The sequence below is a fragment of the Pogoniulus pusillus genome, chromosome 34, assembly GCF_015220805.1.
Source record: "Pogoniulus pusillus isolate bPogPus1 chromosome 34, bPogPus1.pri, whole genome shotgun sequence".
Lineage (NCBI taxonomy): Eukaryota > Metazoa > Chordata > Aves > Piciformes > Lybiidae > Pogoniulus > Pogoniulus pusillus.
Genome location: NC_087297.1, coordinates 2,658,840 through 2,665,000, shown reverse-complemented (window position 1 = coordinate 2,665,000; position 6,161 = coordinate 2,658,840). Strand labels below are relative to the sequence as shown.

The following is a 6,161-nucleotide window of genomic DNA, read 5'->3' as shown; positions in this document are numbered from 1 at the left end:
GCACTACCGAGCAGGAGAGTCAGGGAGGTCTCATCCCCTCAGGCACAGCTGCTGGTACTGTGCACAAAGCTGTTGGCTGGTCTGGGGGCAGCAGCAGCCTGACCTTTCCTTCCCAGAGCCTCAGCATGTGGTATCACAACACAGAGGTGGAAAAGGGGAGGGGGAGGGAGAGGAATATGTTTGATTCAGACCTGCCCCCTAAAGGTGCACAGGCTCTCCTAACAGCCTGATCCAACCATGCAAGCCTCTGATTTTGAGGCTAATTCAAGGCAACAAGACACAGGCAGAATCCTAGTGCTGAGCACTGCTGCTAACTTACAGCAAGGGCAGGAGCAGCCACGGTCACCCAGCCTGCAGGAGTGCCCTGGACCAGCTTAGCACCTCGTTGTACCTCCTCTTGAAAAGGGCAGAGGGAAATACCACAGTGGGCTGAGGCACTCTGCTATCAGGAAAACCAAGGCAGAGTTGGCTATGGGATGGAAATCTGAGGGTGCTGTCTCAGTGTGGATGTGGTACTTGGGGGCTTGGTTTAATGGCCATGCTGGGCTTGGGTGGGCAGGTGGGCTTGATGATTCACAGATTGCTAGGGCTGGAAGGGTAGGTATAGGCTGGATATTAGGAAGAAGTGCTTCACAGAGAGAGTGATTTCCCATTGGAATGGGCTGCCCAGGGAGGTGGTGGAGGCACTGTCCCTGGGGGTCTTCAAGAAAAGCCTGGATGAGGCACTTAGTGCCATGGTCTGGTTGATTGGATAGGGCTGGGGGATAGGTGGACTGGATGATCTTGGAGGTCTCTTCCAACCTGGTTGATTCTATGATTCTATGATTCTAAGGGACCTTCAAAGCTCAGCTTGTCCAACTCCCTTGCACTCAGCAGGGACAACACCAAGTAGAGCAGGCTGCCCAGGACCACGTTGAGTCTAATCTTGAATGCCTCCTTGGATGGAGCCTCAACCACATCCTCTGGCAGCCTGTGCCAGGATTTCACCACCCTCATTGTGCAGAACTTCCTTCTGATGTCCAATCTAACTCTGCCCTGCTCCAGTTTCAAACCACTGCCCCTCATCCTTCCATCACAGGCCCTTCTCAACAGTCCCTCCTCAGCCTTCCTCTAGGTCCCCATCAGATGTTGCCATGCGGTTATAAGCTCTCCCCAGAGCCTTCTCTTCTCCAGGCTGAGCAGCCTCAATTCTTTCAGCCTGTCTTTGCAGCAGAGGTCTTTACCAACCCCAACAATCCTCTGACCCTGTGATTTTATGTTCTTCTCCTTCTTTCCTAGCTTTGAGAGCCTGACCCTTGCCCGGGTGCTGCATGGCTGCTGTGCTGGTCAGGCTGAGCGGTTGCGGCGCTTGGGCAGGGCCGAGCTAGCTGGAGCTGCACTTCTCAAAATGAAAAGTTAATAAGAGTCCATCTGGTTGCAATTAGAGCAAAATCCATTTACATTTTAAAATGCACACGTTTTTATTGAAAGCAGCTTACACAAACACATCTGGAGCGCAGCTTTAGATAAAAAGCATCTGCAGGGGCTGATTCTGGGGATTGCTTACGCTGGGGTAAGTCAAAAAGGACTCCATCAAAGTCAGCTCACAGGTGTAAGGCCAATGGGAGATCAGCATCTGACCTAGGGCCTTTCATTTCAACAGACAGAACCTTGCCAAGTTTCACTTCAATCTTGCAACTTGGACGAGAAGGGAACCCAGGGTTTATAGCCCACGTGAAGAATGACTGTGCTGTGAGTAACTCAGCTTTATAGAAGAGCTGTTTCCAGCGGTCAGACCTGTGGCTCCACTCCCCACCAAAGCAGATGGAACAGCAGGCACTGACCCCTTGGCTTCAGCAGGCTTTTATTGAGAGGTCTGCACTCCAGCAACCTCCAGGCTCCCTCCTTGCTCTGCTGCAGGTAGTGCAGCTTCCATTCGATAAACCATGGCCATCAGACTGTGTTCCCAAGTGCCATGGTCACACCTTTCTTGAATACCTCCAGGCACAGGCACTCCACCACCTCCCTGGGCAGCCTGTTCCAATGCCTGACCACTCTTACAGCAAACAATTTGAGAGGTCTGTGCACCACCAACCTCCAGGCTCCCTCCTTGCTCTGCTGCAGGTAGTGCAGCTTCCATTCTACCACTCAGAGCCACAAAAGGAGTGTAACTGCAGGTAGCTGTGTCAGGTTTAAACCAGTGCATCCTCCAAGTGTTTCATCATCTCTCACATCTGCTTTGCCAGGCATTTTTATAGGATGATGGAATTGTTTGAGTTGGAAAAGCCCTCCAAGATCATCCAATCCAACCACTGACCCCAACACCACTGTGGCCACTAAACCCTGACCCCAAGTGCCATGGCCACAGCTTTCTGCAACACCTCCAGCCATGGGCACTCCACCACCTCCCTGGGCAGCCTCTGCCAATCCCTGACCACTCCTGCACCAAAGACATTCTTGCTAATATCCACAATCTATCATGTCTGGTTTGCCAGATAGTTTTATGGGATGATTGAACTGTTTCAGTTGTTAAAGCTCTCTAAGATCATCCAGTCCAACCATCAACCCAGCACCACCAAGGCAAATAAACCATGGCCACAGGTGCCATGGCCACAGGTTTCTTGAACACTCACAGAGACTGTGACTCCACCACAGAATCACAGAATTAACCAGGTTGGAAGATACCTCAGCACTGCTCAGGTCACACCTTGAGTGCTGTGTCCAGTTCTGGGCTCCCCAATTCAAGAGAGATGTTGAGGTGCTGGAAGGTGTTTGGAGAAGGGCAACAAGGCTGGGGAGGGGCCTGGAGCAGAGCCCTGTGAGGAGAGGCTGAGGGAGCTGGGGGGGTGCAGCCTGCAGCAGAGGAGGCTCAGGGCAGAGCTCATTGCTGTCTGCAGCTGCCTGCAGGGAGGCTGTAGCCAGGTGGGGTTGGGCTCTGCTGCCAGGCAAGCAGCAACAGAACAAGGGGACACAGCCTGAAGCTGTGCCAGGGCAGGTCTAGGCTGGATGTGAGGAGGAAGTTGTTGTCAGAGAGTGATTGGCACTGGAATGGGCTGCCCAGGGAGGTGGTGGAGTGGCTGTGCCTGAAGGTGTTGAAGCCAAGCCTGGCTGGGGCACTTAGTGCCATGGTCTGGTTGGTTGGGCAGGGCTGGGTGCTAGGTTGGACTGGCTGAGCTTGGAGCTCTCTTCCAACCTGCTTGGTTCTATGATTCTATGGTTTAGTTTTTTAGAAGTTCATTCATCCAGCCCTATCCAACTGTTGGAGAGCATCCAGAGGAGGCCATGAGGATGCTCAGAGGGCTGAAGAACCTCCCCTATGGGACAGGCTGGGAGAGTTGGGGCTGTTCAGCCTGGAGAAGAGAAGGCTGCAGGGAGCCCTTAAAGCAGCCTGCCAGTGCCTGAAGGGGCTGCAGGAGAGCTGGAGAAGGACTTTTGACAGGGTCTTGTAATGACAGGATGAGAGACAATGGCTTATGAGCTGGAAGAGGGGAGACTGAGAGTGGAGATGAGGAAGAAATTCTTTCCAGGGAAGGTGGTGAGACACTGGCACAAGCTGCCCATGGAGGTTGTGGATGCCTCCTTTTGGAGCTGTTCAGGGATGAGACCTTGAGCAAGCTGTTCTGGTGGGAGGTGTCCCTGCCCACAGCAGGGGATTGGAACTGGATGATCTTTAAGGTCCTTTCCAACATAAACCAATCTCTGAACCTATGAAAACTGCTGCAGCTCATATTAAAAGCTCAGGGTGGATTTTAGGCTGGAAAGAATTAGTGACTCAGTCTAGAATTTGGTCCTGATACAAAAGTTACCACCTTCACCTTTTGAAGCTTGCCATGGGATCCTTAATGACCACAGATGGCAGGGACCTCAATTTTGTGCCTCATCTTACTGAGACAGAACAGCCTTTATAGATCTCCCCCTAACTAACTGCTGGCAAAAGCTGAAACTTTCACATTTAATGAAGCTGAGGATCTGAGAGCAAATAGCAACTATTGAACTTGTTATGGACAAACCCAGAGCCTGATTAAGTCCATAGAGCATTCACTCAAGGCAAAAAAAAAAAGGCAGCAGCCTGTTGTGGTTTACATCTCAGCTCCCCCTCCCTGGGAAGGAAAGCCCCAAGTTGTCTGTGGTCTGTGCACACGGAGAAAGGCAACAGCTCTGCATGCCAGGACCAGAGGCTGCGCTTCCCGCGAAGCCTCTACGAAGTGCTGGGAATGAACTCTTGTGGGACCATCTCAGCTGGATGCTCACCTCAGAGCAACAGAGCTCCAAACAAACCCCCTTGGCCTTTGCAAGGCAATCACCTTGATATTGTCGTTAGGAGAGCACAGCCTGCGCCAGGAGCCTTCCAGGATGGGAGGCGTAGGCTGAGAGCTCCGAAGTTGATGTTTGTGAGTCCCTGTGCCAGAGCAGCCACGTGCCTGTCCCCTGGGCTCCAGGACTTAGCTACAACAACAAGATGTGTGATTTCAGGCAGCTCCAGGAGGAAGGGCAGCATGGCCAGGCTGACAAGGCACACAAGGAACCCAGGGAAGGCATAAGGCTGTGCTCTTTCGGCTCACTTCCCCTGAAAAACAAAATACCAGTAGCATCCCTCCCTGGGATTTTGGGTGTAGTGTGGGGGGGGGGTGAGGGGGTTGATATAATTGTGGGGGGTGGGTCTTCTGAATTAAGCCTGGATGCTTAGGCTGCAGGTTAGGAAGTTCTTCACAGAAAGAGTGATAGCCATTGGAAAGGGCTGCCCGGGGAGGTGGAGGAGTCACAGAATCTCAGAGTGTCAGGGGCTGGAAGGGACTTCCAAAGCTCATCCAGCCCAACCCCCCTGCCACAGCAGGAGCACCCAGAGCAGGTCACACAGCAACACATCCAGACAGGGATGGAAAATCTCTTTCCTTTCGTTTTCTTTCCTTTTCTTTTCTTTTCTTTTCTTTTCTTTTCTTTTCTTTTCTTTTCTTTTCTTTTCTTTTCTTTTCTTTTCTTTTCTTTTCTTTTCTTTTCTTTTCTCTTTTCTCTTCCCTTTCCTTTTTCTCTTCTCTTCTCTTCTCTTCTCTTCTCTTCTCTTCTCCTTTCTCTTTTCTTTTCTTTTCCTTTTCTTTTCTTTTCTTTTCTTTTCTTTTCTTTTCTTTTCTTTTCTTTCCTTTTCTTTTCTCTCCTTTTTTTCTTTTCTTTTTTCTTTTCTTTTCTTCCCTTTTTTCTCATTTCTTCTCTTTTCTCCTTCCTTTCCTTGCCTTTCCTTTCCTTTACTTTCATTTTCTCTTCCATTTCCTTTTCTTCCTTTCCCTTTCCTTGCCTTGCCTTACCGTGCCTTGCTTTGCCTTGCATGCCTTTCCTTTCCTTTCCTTTCCTTTCCTTTCCTTTCCTTTCCTTTCCTTTCCTTTCCTTTCCTTTCCTTTCCTTTCCTTTCCTTTCCTTTCCTTTCCTTTCCTTTCCTTTCCTTTCCTTTCCTTTCCTTTCCTTTCCTTTCCTTTCCTTTCCTTTCCTTTCCTCTTTCATTTCCTTTTCTTCCTTTCCCTTTCATTTCCTTTCTTTTTCTTTTTTTCCCTTTCCTTTCCTTATTTTCCCTTTCCTCTTCTCTTCTCTTCTCTTCTCTTCTCTTCTCTTCTCTTCTCTTCTCTTCTCTTCTCTTCTCTTCTCTTCTCTTCTCTTCTCTTCTCTTCTCATCTTTTCCCTGTAGGCTTCAGGCAAAGATGGTTTCCACCACAAAGCAGTGATGTGGCTCCTGGGACAAAGGAAACATCACTTGCCATGGTTCTGTTTATTTGTCACAGAGTGTCAGGGGCTGGAAGGGACCTCCAAAGCTCAGCCAGTCCAACTCCCCCTGCCACAGCAGCATCACCCAGAGGAGGTCACACAGCAACACATCCAGGTGGGTTTTGAGTATCTCCAGAGAGGGAGACTCCACAGCCCCCACCTTGGGCAGCCTGTGCCAGGGCTCTGTCCCCATCCCTGGAGGCGTTTTGAAGGAGCCTGGATGAGGCCCTTAGTGCCGTGGTTTGGTTAATTAGAAGGTCATTAGGTGACAGGTTGAACTCGAAGGTCCTTCTCAACCTGCTTACTTATTCTGTGATGTGCTGAACTCAAGACACACACAGACAGCCCAAGGCTGTGCTTTCCACAGGCCACCCTGCAGCTCTGCGATGCTCCCTGTGCTTTGCAGTCATCTGCTGCTGCTGCTGCTCCGC

The 6,161-nt window shown here is 50.5% G+C and overlaps 1 long non-coding RNA gene across 1 annotated transcript in view; it reads left to right on the top strand.

Annotated features, from left to right (window-relative positions):
• The window catches only part of LOC135189930 (uncharacterized), a 5,087-nt gene extending 3,667 nt beyond the window's left edge, over nt 1–1,420 (top strand). Inside the window, exon 4 of the long non-coding RNA XR_010308374.1 lies at nt 1,279–1,420. This is a non-coding gene — a long non-coding RNA (uncharacterized LOC135189930). The remainder of the gene's footprint in view (nt 1–1,278) is intronic.
• Nucleotides 1,421–6,161: the final 4,741 nt, after the last annotated feature.